We start from the raw sequence: 12,822 nt of genomic DNA on the forward strand, positions 1-12,822 counted from the left end.
TGAGTTTCTTGGCACTAACTTTTTGTTACACTAATGTTAATTTACTATCAATTACATTCGATACCCATTAAACGTACATTGCATAAAACCATTAATATTATCAGTATTTTCTAGTCCATTTTCCACGTAGGACATTGATACTTTCCGAAGTGGTAGAAATGTGAATTCATGTCTCAGCATGCATCGAGTGTTCTTAAACTGTCATCTGAAAAAATTTAGTCAGTTAAATTTGTAAAATAATTGGAGGATAAAATGTCACTACTACACACCAAAAGGTGAACGAAAATCTTTTTATGACAACTAGTGTGTGGGAAACACTGAATAATTTAGAAGTTAAAACAATCAAACAAAAATTAAAAGACAAACTACACTCATAATAGAAAATATTTGAATAAATTTTACAGTTAAAACATAAATACAAATAAAAATGTATAAATGCAAAAAGATATGAAATATAATCATTAAACAGATGATAAGACACATTAATTATGATAAGCAATCAAAGATATTAAAAATCTACCAGATGTTTTGTTGAATTTGAATGCAAAATAATTTTATCATATAAATACAATCATAGGATAATATAAAATTGACTGTTTGCAATATCATATGACATTACTATTCTTCATAAATAATTCTGATTTGAACATAATAATATGAAATTATAATTGAATAAATCATCGTAACACATCTACTGAAACTTGACAATTTAAATTAAATCACTTTGGGTTATGGTTAAAGTAAAACCAATTAAACGTAGTAAATAATATTAAAAGATTTTTATAGCTAAGGCAAGTATTATGAATTAACATTACAAGCTAACGGTGTTTCCCAAACCTTTATTCAGACTTTTAACAAATTTTCAATTGTTACACTACTATTAATTTACTATCAATTACATTCAATAATCATTTAACGTACATTGCATAAAACCTATATAATTATCAGTATCTTCCAGTTAATTTTCAATGTAAGATGATGATACTTTCCCAAGTGGTATGAATGCGAAGTCATGTCTCAGCAAGCCTTGAGTGATCTGCTGTACTGCCATCTAAAAAAAAGTAGTCGATTAAATAAATATAATAGTCGGAGAAACAATAATTATGATAAATAATAAAAGAAAGTACAAATCTACCAGATGTTTTTTTTCAATATGAAATACATATGAATTTTTAATATTTGTCTAAATTATCATATAAAAACACGTTTTATATTGTTTATGAAGTATAAGCTTAAGTGAAATTAATGAAAGTTAATAATAATAAATTAGAATTTCTTGCTTAATCTAATGGTCTTAGTATGATGACACTAACATGAGAATTGAGTGATTTATAAGCAGTTAAAAATATGGATTTGTAATAATTGACTAAATTATCATATAAAAACACGTTTTATAATGTTTATGAAGTATAATCTTAAGTGAAATAATGAAAGATAATAATAATAAATTAGAATTTCTTGCTTAATCTAATGGTCAGAGTTTGATGACACTAACATGAGAATTAAGTGTTCTATAAGGAGTTAAAAATATGAATTTGTAATATTTGACTAAATTATCTTATAAAAACACGTTTTAAGGTGTTTATGAAGTATAAGCTAAAGTGAAATTAATAAATGTTAATAATAATAAATTATAATTTCTTGTTTAATCTAATGGTCTGAGCTTGAAAACATTAACATGAGAATTGAGTGTTCTATAAGGAGTTAAAAATATGAATTTTTAATATTTGTCTAAAATATCATATAAAAGCACGTATTAAAGTGTTATTAAGTATAAGCTTTAATTAAATAAGTGAATGTAAAAAATAGAAAATTATAATTTCTTGCTTAATCTAATGGTCTGAGCATGAAAACATTAACATGAGAATTAAGTGTTCTATAAGGAGTTAAAAATATGAATTTTTAATATTTGTCTAAATTATCATATAAAAACACGTATTAAGGTGTTTATGAAGTATAAGCTTAAGTGAAATTAATGAAAGTTAATAATAATAAATTATAATTTCATGCTTAATCTAATGGTCTGAGCTTGAAAACATTAACATGAGAATTGAGTGTTCTATAAGCAGTTAAAAATATGAATTTGTAATATTTGACTAAATTATCTTATAAATACACGTTTTAAGGTGTTATTAAGTATAAGCTTTAATTAAATAAGTGAATGTAAAAAATAGAAAATTATAATTTCTTGCTTAATCTAATGGTCTGAGCTTGAAAACATTAACATGAGAATTGAGTGTTCTATAAGGAGTTAAAAATATGAATTTTTAATATTTGTCTAAATTATCATATAAAAACACGTATTAAGGTGTTTATGAAGTATAAGCTTTAATTAAATAAGTGAATGTAAAAAATAGAAAATTATAATTTCTTGCTTAATCTAATGGTCTGAGCTTGAAAACATTACCATGAGAATTGAGTGTTCTATAAGGAGTTAAAAATATGAATTTTTAATATTTGTCTAAATTATCATATAAAAACACGTATTAAGGTGTTTATGAAGTATAAGCTTAAGTGAAATTAATGAAAATCAATAATAGAAAATTTGTATAATTTTCTTAATCTAATGGTCAGAGTTTCTTGGCACTAACTTTTTGTTACACTAATGTTAATTTACTATCAATTACATTCAATAATCATTTAACGTACATTGCATAAAACCTATATAATTATCAGTATCTTCCAGTTAATTTTCAATGTAAGATGATGATACTTTCCCAAGTGGTATGAATGCGAACTCATGTCTCAGCAAGCCTTGAGTGATCTGCTGTACTGCCATCTAAAAAAAAGTAGTCGATTAAATAAATATAATAGTCGGAGAAACAATAATTATGATAAATAATAAAAGAAAGTACAAATCTACCAGATGTTTTTTTTCAATATGAAATACATATGAATTTTTAATATTTGTCTAAATTATCATATAAAAACACGTTTTATATTGTTTATGAAGTATAAGCTTAAGTGAAATTAATGAAAGTTAATAATAATAAATTAGAATTTCTTGCTTAATCTAATGGTCTTAGTATGATGACACTAACATGAGAATTGAGTGATTTATAAGCAGTTAAAAATATGGATTTGTAATAATTGACTAAATTATCATATAAAAACACGTTTTATAATGTTTATGAAGTATAATCTTAAGTGAAATAATGAAAGATAATAATAATAAATTAGAATTTCTTGCTTAATCTAATGGTCAGAGTTTGATGACACTAACATGAGAATTAAGTGTTCTATAAGGAGTTAAAAATATGAATTTTTAATATTTGTCTAAATTATCATATAAAAACACGTATTAAGGTGTTTATGAAGTATAAGCTTAAGTGAAATTAATGAAAGTTAATAATAATAAATTATAATTTCTTGCTTAATCTAATGGTATGAGCTTGAAAACATTAACATGAGAATTAAGTGTTCTATAAGGAGTTAAAAATATGAATTTGTAATATTTGACTAAATTATCTTATAAAAACACGTTTTAAGGTGTTTATGAAGTATAAGCTAAAGTGAAATTAATAAATGTTAATAATAATAAATTATAATTTCTTGTTTAATCTAATGGTCTGAGCTTGAAAACATTAACATGAGAATTGAGTGTTCTATAAGGAGTTAAAAATATGAATTTTTAATATTTGTCTAAAATATCATATAAAAGCACGTATTAAAGTGTTATTAAGTATAAGCTTTAATTAAAAGTGAATGTAAAAAATAGAAAATTATAATTTCTTGCTTAATCTAATGGTCTGAGCATGAAAACATTAACATGAGAATTAAGTGTTCTATAAGGAGTTAAAAATATGAATTTTTAATATTTGTCTAAATTATCATATAAAAACACATATTAAGGTGTTTATGAAGAATAAGCTTAAGTGAAATTAATGAAAGTTAATAATAATAAATTATAATTTCTTGCTTAATCTAATGGTCTGAGCTTGAAAACATTAACATGAGAATTGAGTGTTCTATAAGCAGTTAAAAATATGAATTTGTAATATTTGACTAAATTATCTTATAAATACACGTTTTAAGGTGTTATTAAGTATAAGCTTTAATTAAATAAGTGAATGTAAAAAATAGAAAATTATAATTTCTTGCTTAATCTAATGGTCTGAGCTTGAAAACATTAACATGAGAATTGAGTGTTCTATAAGGAGTTAAAAATATGAATTTTTAATATTTGTCTAAATTATCATATAAAAACACGTATTAAGGTGTTTATGAAGTATAAGCTTTAATTAAATAAGTGAATGTAAAAAATAGAAAATTATAATTTCTTGCTTAATCTAATGGTCTGAGCTTGAAAACATTAACATGAGAATTGAGTGTTCTATAAGGAGTTAAAAATATGAATTTTTAATATTTGTCTAAATTATCATATAAAAACACGTATTAAGGTGTTTATGAAGTATAAGCTTAAGTGAAATTAATGAAAATTAATAATAGAAAATTTGTATAATTTTCTTAATCTAATGGTCAGAGTTTCTTGGCACTAACTTTTTGTTACACTAATGTTAATTTACTATCAATTACATTCAATAATCATTTAACGTACATTGCATAAAACCTATATAATTATCAGTATCTTCCAGTTAATTTTCAATGTAAGATGATGATACTTTCCCAAGTGGTATGAATGCGAAGTCATGTCTCAGCAAGCCTTGAGTGATCTGCTGTACTGCCATCTAAAAAAAAGTAGTCGATTAAAGAAATATAATAGTTGGAGAAACAATAATTATGATAAATAATAAAAGAAAGTACAAATCTACCAGATGTTTTTTTTCAATATGAAATACATATGAATTTTTAATATTTGTCTAAATTATCATATAAAAACAAGTTTTATATTGTTTATGAAGTATAAGCTTAAGTGAAATTAATGAAAGTTAATAATAATAAATTAGAATTTCTTGCTTAATCTAATGGTCTTAGTATGATGACACTAACATGAGAATTGAGTGATTTATAAGCAGTTAAAAATATGGATTTGTAATATTTGACTAAATTATCATATAAAAACACGTTTTATAATGTTTATGAAGTATAATCTTAAGTGAAATAATGAAAGATAATAATAATAAATTAGAATTTCTTGCTTAATCTAATGGTCAGAGTTTGATGACACTAACATGATAATTAAGTGTTCTATAAGGAGTTAAAAATATGAATTTTTAATATTTGTCTAAATTATCATATAAAAACACGTATTAAGGTGTTTATGAAGTATAAGCTTAAGTGAAATTAATGAAAATTAATAAAAGAAAATTTGTATAATTTTCTTAATCTAATGGTCTGAGTTTCTTGGCACTAACTTTTTGTTACACTAATGTTAATTTACTATCAATTACATTCGATACCCATTAAACGTACATTGCATAAAACCATTAATATTATCAGTATTTTCTAGTCCATTTTCCACGTAGGACATTGATACTTTCCGAAGTGGTAGAAATGTGAATTCATGTCTCAGCATGCATCGAGTGTTCTTAAACTGTCATCTGAAAAAATTTAGTCAGTTAAATTTGTAAAATAATTGGAGGATAAAATGTCACTACTACACACCAAAAGGTGAACGAAAATCTTTTTATGACAACTAGTGTGTGGGAAACACTGAATAATTTAGAAGTTAAAACAATCAAACAAAAATTAAAAGACAAACTACACTCATAATAGAAAATATTTGAATAAATTTTACAGTTAAAACATAAATACAAATAAAAATGTATAAATGCAAAAAGATATGAAATATAATCATTAAACAGATGATAAGACACATTAATTATGATAAGCAATCAAAGATATTAAAAATCTACCAGATGTTTTGTTGAATTTGAATGCAAAATAATTTTATCATATAAATACAATCATAGGATAATATAAAATTGACTGTTTGCAATATCATATGACATTACTATTCTTCATAAATAATTCTGATTTGAACATAATAATATGAAATTATAATTGAATAAATCATCGTAACACATCTACTGAAACTTGACAATTTAAATTAAATCACTTTGGGTTATGGTTAAAGTAAAACCAATTAAACGTAGTAAATAATATTAAAAGATTTTTATAGCTAAGGCAAGTATTATGAATTAACATTACAAGCTAACGGTGTTTCCCAAACCTTTATTCAGACTTTTAACAAATTTTCAATTGTTACACTACTATTAATTTACTATCAATTACATTCAATAATCATTTAACGTACATTGCATAAAACCTATATAATTATCAGTATCTTCCAGTTAATTTTCAATGTAAGATGATGATACTTTCCCAAGTGGTATGAATGCGAAGTCATGTCTCAGCAAGCCTTGAGTGATCTGCTGTACTGCCATCTAAAAAAAAGTAGTCGATTAAATAAATATAATAGTCGGAGAAACAATAATTATGATAAATAATAAAAGAAAGTACAAATCTACCAGATGTTTTTTTTCAATATGAAATACATATGAATTTTTAATATTTGTCTAAATTATCATATAAAAACACGTTTTATATTGTTTATGAAGTATAAGCTTAAGTGAAATTAATGAAAGTTAATAATAATAAATTAGAATTTCTTGCTTAATCTAATGGTCTTAGTATGATGACACTAACATGAGAATTGAGTGATTTATAAGCAGTTAAAAATATGGATTTGTAATAATTGACTAAATTATCATATAAAAACACGTTTTATAATGTTTATGAAGTATAATCTTAAGTGAAATAATGAAAGATAATAATAATAAATTAGAATTTCTTGCTTAATCTAATGGTCAGAGTTTGATGACACTAACATGAGAATTAAGTGTTCTATAAGGAGTTAAAAATATGAATTTGTAATATTTGACTAAATTATCTTATAAAAACACGTTTTAAGGTGTTTATGAAGTATAAGCTAAAGTGAAATTAATAAATGTTAATAATAATAAATTATAATTTCTTGTTTAATCTAATGGTCTGAGCTTGAAAACATTAACATGAGAATTGAGTGTTCTATAAGGAGTTAAAAATATGAATTTTTAATATTTGTCTAAAATATCATATAAAAGCACGTATTAAAGTGTTATTAAGTATAAGCTTTAATTAAATAAGTGAATGTAAAAAATAGAAAATTATAATTTCTTGCTTAATCTAATGGTCTTAGTATGATGACACTAACATGAGAATTGAGTGATTTATAAGCAGTTAAAAATATGAATTTGTAATATTTGACTAAATTATCTTATAAAAACACGTATTAAGGTGTTTATGAAGTATAAGCTAAAGTGAAATTAATGAAAGTTAATAATAATAAATTATAATTTCTTGCTTAATCTAATGGTCTGAGCTTGAAAACATTAACATGAGAATTGAGTGTTCTATAAGCAGTTAAAAATATGAATTTGTAATATTTGACTAAATTATCTTATAAATACACGTTTTAAGGTGTTATTAAGTATAAGCTTTAATTAAATAAGTGAATGTAAAAAATAGAAAATTATAATTTCTTGCTTAATCTAATGGTCTGAGCTTGAAAACATTAACATGAGAATTGAGTGTTCTATAAGGAGTTAAAAATATGAATTTTTAATATTTGTCTAAATTATCATATAAAAACACGTATTAAGGTGTTTATGAAGTATAAGCTTAAGTGAAATTAATGAAAATTAATAATAGAAAATTTGTATAATTTTCTTAATCTAATGGTCAGAGTTTCTTGGCACTAACTTTTTGTTACAATAATGTTAATTTACTATCAATTACATTCAATAATCATTTAACGTACATTGCATAAAACCTATATAATTATCAGTATCTTCCAGTTAATTTTCAATGTAAGATGATGATACTTTCCCAAGTGGTATGAATGCGAAGTCATGTCTCAGCAAGCCTTGAGTGATCTGCTGTACTGCCATCTAAAAAAAAGTAGTCGATTAAATAAATATAATAGTTGGAGAAACAATAATTATGATAAATAATAAAAGAAAGTACAAATCTACCAGATGTTTTTTTTCAATATGAAATACATATGAATTTTTAATATTTGTCTAAATTATCATATAAAAACAAGTTTTATATTGTTTATGAAGTATAAGCTTAAGTGAAATTAATGAAAGTTAATAATAATAAATTAGAATTTCTTGCTTAATCTAATGGTCTTAGTATGATGACACTAACATGAGAATTGAGTGATTTATAAGCAGTTAAAAATATGGATTTGTAATATTTGACTAAATTATCATATAAAAACACGTTTTATAATGTTTATGAAGTATAATCTTAAGTGAAATAATGAAAGATAATAATAATAAATTAGAATTTCTTGCTTAATCTAATGGTCTTAGTATGATGACACTAACATGAGAATTGAGTGTTCTATAAGGAGTTAAAAATATGAATTTTTAATATTTGTCTAAATTATCATATAAAAACACGTATTAAGGTGTTTATGAAGTATAAGCTTAAGTGAAATTAATGAAAATTAATAATAGAAAATTTGTATAATTTTCTTAATCTAATGGTCTGAGTTTCTTGGCACTAACTTTTTGTTACACTAATGTTAATTTACTATCAATTACATTCGATACCCATTAAACGTACATTGCATAAAACCATTAGTATTATCAGTATTTTCTAGTCCATTTTCCACGTAGGACATTGATACTTTCCGAAGTGGTAGAAATGTGAATTCATGTCTCAGCATGCATCGAGTGTTCTTAAACTGTCATCTGAAAAAATTTAGTCAGTTAAATTTGTAAAATAATTGGAGGATAAAATGTCACTACTACACACCATAAGGTGAACGAAAATCTTTTTATGACAACTAGTGTGTGGGAAACACTGAATAATTTAGAAGTTAAAACAATCAAACAAAAACTAAAAGACAAACTACACTCATAATAGAAAATATTTGAATAAATTTTACAGTTGAAACATAAATACAAATAAAAATGTATAAATGCAAAAAGATATGAAATATAATCATTAAACAGATGATAAGACACATTAATTATGATAAGCAATCAAAGATATTAAAAATCTAGCAGATGTTTTGTTGAATTTGAATGTAAAATAATTTTATCATATAAATACAATCATAGGATAATATAAAATTGACTGTTTGCAATATCATATGACATTACTATTCTTCATAAATAATTCTGATTTGAACATAATAATATGAAATTATAATTGAATAAATCATCGTAACACATCTAGTGAAACTTGACAATTTAAATTAAATCACTTTGGGTTATGGTTAAAGTGAAACCAATTAAACGTAGTAAATAATATTAAAAGATTTTTATAGCTAAGGCAAGTATTATGAATTAACATTACAAGCTAACGGTGTTTCCCAAACCTTTATTCAGACTTTTAACAAATTTTCAATTGTTACACTACTATTAATTTACTATCAATTACATTCAATAATCATTTAACGTACATTGCATAAAACCTATATAATTATCAGTATCTTCCAGTTAATTTTCAATGTAAGATGATGATACTTTCCCAAGTGGTATGAATGCGAAGTCATGTCTCAGCAAGCCTTGAGTGATCTGCTGTACTGCCATCTAAAAAAAAGTAGTCGATTAAATAAATATAATAGTTGGAGAAACAATAATTATGATAAATAATAAAAGAAAGTACAAATCTACCAGATGTTTTTTTTCAATATGAAATACATATGAATTTTTAATATTTGTCTAAATTATCATATAAAAACAAGTTTTATATTGTTTATGAAGTATAAGCTTAAGTGAAATTAATGAAAGTTAATAATAATAAATTAGAATTTCTTGCTTAATCTAATGGTCTTAGTATGATGACACTAACATGAGAATTGAGTGATTTATAAGCAGTTAAAAATATGGATTTGTAATATTTGACTAAATTATCATATAAAAACACGTTTTTTAATGTTTATGAAGTATAATCTTAAGTGAAATAATGAAAGATAATAATAATAAATTAGAATTTCTTGCTTAATCTAATGGTCAGAGTTTGATGACACTAACATGAGAATTAAGTGTTCTATAAGGAGTTAAAAATATGAATTTTTAATATTTGTCTAAATTATCATATAAAAACACGTATTAAGGTGTTTATGAAGTATAAGCTTAAGTGAAATTAATGAAAATTAATAATAGAAAGTTTGTATAATTTTCTTAATCTAATGGTCAGAGTTTCTTGGCACTAACTTTTTGTTACACTAATGTTAATTTACTATCAATTACATTCAATAATCATTTAACGTACATTGCATAAAACCTATATAATTATCAGTATCTTCCAGTTAATTTTCAATGTAAGATGATGATTGATGTTAAATAAGAATTATTTACTTAATCTAATGGTCTGGATTTCATGACACTAAGTTTTTGTTATACTACAATTATGTTGTTATCAATTATATTCAATATCCATTAATTCGTACTTTACATAAAACTATTATTGTTATCAGTATCGTCTAGTCCATTTTCAACGTAGGATGTTGTCACTTTCTCATGTGTTAGAAATAGTAATTCATGTCTCAGCATGTCTTGAATGATCTGCTGTACCACAATCTGAAAAAATTTAGCCAGTTTAATATGTATAATGGTTGGAGGATAAAATGTCACTACTACACACCATAAGGAGTACGAAAATCCTTATATGACAACTAGTACATTGACAACACTGAACAATTTAGAATTGTAAATAATCAAACAAAAACTAACTGACAAACTTCATGTTTTACAAAACAATTTTAAGTTGAAATTTAAATACAAATACGAATGTAAAACTACAAAAAGATATGTAATATAAACCATACAGTAAATCTAAACGGTTTTATCAATAGAAAAACAATGTTTTATAAGGGGCTCGGGCAGTTGGACCCCATGATAACAAGCAGATTTTTTATCACGAAATTTTCATGGCAGAAACGCTAAAATCGGGGCCAACTGAAAATGCAGAAAAACCAACAATGAAATGTAAAAATTCCCAAATTTATGTATTATAAAATTTAAATATTATTGTAAAATTCAAATATTATTGTATAACTCATAAATTGAAAAATATTTCGTTTACGAAGTGTTTTACGGGAAAACCGCGAGAGATATCATATGAGTGTTTCCGTGTTTCCACGTATGAGTATTCTCCAGTGTTTCTTTCAGGTACTTTAATAGGTAGAATCAAATAAAAATAGTCATAGGTATGACAAATGTAAATTCTATATCACGGCGAATCACCAACAATAGATAAAAAATACATTCAATAAGAGTCAATACGGTATTCTATTAATACATTTTTTTTTCCCGATGGAAATCAGTAATCATATAGATAATATTATGGAACAACGGTGACTATAAATTATTAAACACCAAAACTAATATCAGATTAATTTGTAGGTATTTCATTAGTTTGTAATGTGTATCATTGTTGTTCACAGTGATTAATGTACCTATTACTTTACTATTGTCAAAACGGTGAAATGTATTGACTGTTACTATATGATTTGTTAATGTGTGTTGTGTACCTAACTCATTGAAATTTGTATAAAACGATAAAAAATCAAATGATATTTGTTTAATAATTTAGTATAGTTCTTAATCGTCATCAAAAAAAAAATCGCCGAATTCGATTTCTTTAGAACTTAAAATAATTTAATAACAATAATAATATCATTTAAAATTAAAATTTAATAATTTTTAACCAAAAATAGGGTAAAAATATTTTTTCTAGCTATTATTATAATTTATTTTATTTTTTGTACCTATATTGAACTTAACATACGTGTATTTAAAAATAAGGTTGTTTTATAATAATACTATGTCTGTATTAAAAACTTTATGTTAAATGTTGTGTATGACGTATCTATTTAATTATAATGTTCACAGTCATAACAGACTACCAGCTATTATAATATAATAATGGGATACTGTGTAAATAAAATAATACGTATTATAATTGCCCCTCCGATTTTTTCAAATGCCCCCCCGAAGAAAATTGTCTGAAAGAAACACTGGATAGGACGAAAGTCGTAAGACATAAAATTGATCCCCATAACCAGTTTCATAATTTGTATGCTTTTGATTTTTCGGGAAACCGTTATTAAAGATTTTTAAACGTCGTACTTAGGTCGGACGATTTTTGAAAACCCAAAATTTGAAATAACTTATTTTTGGAAAAATGAAAAACTGATTCTGATTTAAAATTACATGTAGAACACTTTAACTCCTGTGATAAATTGTCGTTTGACCAACAGGTGACCTAGGAAACGCGAATGAAAATTGAAAATTTCGAAAAATGAAAATTCTCGTTTACGAAGTGTCTTACGGGAAAACCGTGAGCGATAGGACGAAAGTCGTAAGACATAAAATTGATCCCCATAACCAGCTTCATAATTTGTATGCTTTTGATTTTTCGAGAAACCGATATTAAGGATTTTTAAACGTCGTACTTAGGTCAAACGATTTATGAAATCCCAAAATTTGAAATAACTTATTTTTGGAAAAATGAAAAACTGTTTCTAGTTTTCAATTACATGTAGAACACTTTAACTCCTGTGATAAATTGTCGTTTGACCAACAGGTGACCTAGGAAACGCGAATGAAAATTGAAAATTTCGAAAAATGAATATCTCGTTTACGAAGTGTTTTACGGGAAAACCGTGAGCGATAGGACGAAAGTCGTAAGACATAAAATTGATCCCCATAACCAGCTTTATAATTTGTATGCTTTTGATTTTTCGAGAAACCGATATTAAGGATTTTTAAACGTCGTACTTAGGTCGGACGATTTTTGAAAACCCAAAATTTGAAATAACTAATTTTTGGAAAAATGAAAAACTGATTCTGGTTT

At 24.4% G+C, this 12,822-nt stretch overlaps 1 long non-coding RNA gene across 1 annotated transcript; it reads right to left on the reverse strand.

Annotated features, from left to right (window-relative positions):
• Positions 1-9,427: 9,427 nt before the first annotated feature.
• On the reverse strand, positions 9,428-10,782 carry LOC132927910 (uncharacterized). The gene is made up of 3 exons (XR_009661893.1): positions 10,609-10,782; positions 10,415-10,544; positions 9,428-9,551 (listed from the first exon to the last, which is right to left on the reverse strand). It is a non-coding gene; the product is annotated as an uncharacterized LOC132927910 (long non-coding RNA).
• Between the last annotated feature and the right edge of the window lie 2,040 nt (positions 10,783-12,822).

The sequence above is a fragment of the Rhopalosiphum padi genome, chromosome 3, assembly GCF_020882245.1.
Source record: "Rhopalosiphum padi isolate XX-2018 chromosome 3, ASM2088224v1, whole genome shotgun sequence".
NCBI lineage: Eukaryota > Metazoa > Arthropoda > Insecta > Hemiptera > Aphididae > Rhopalosiphum > Rhopalosiphum padi.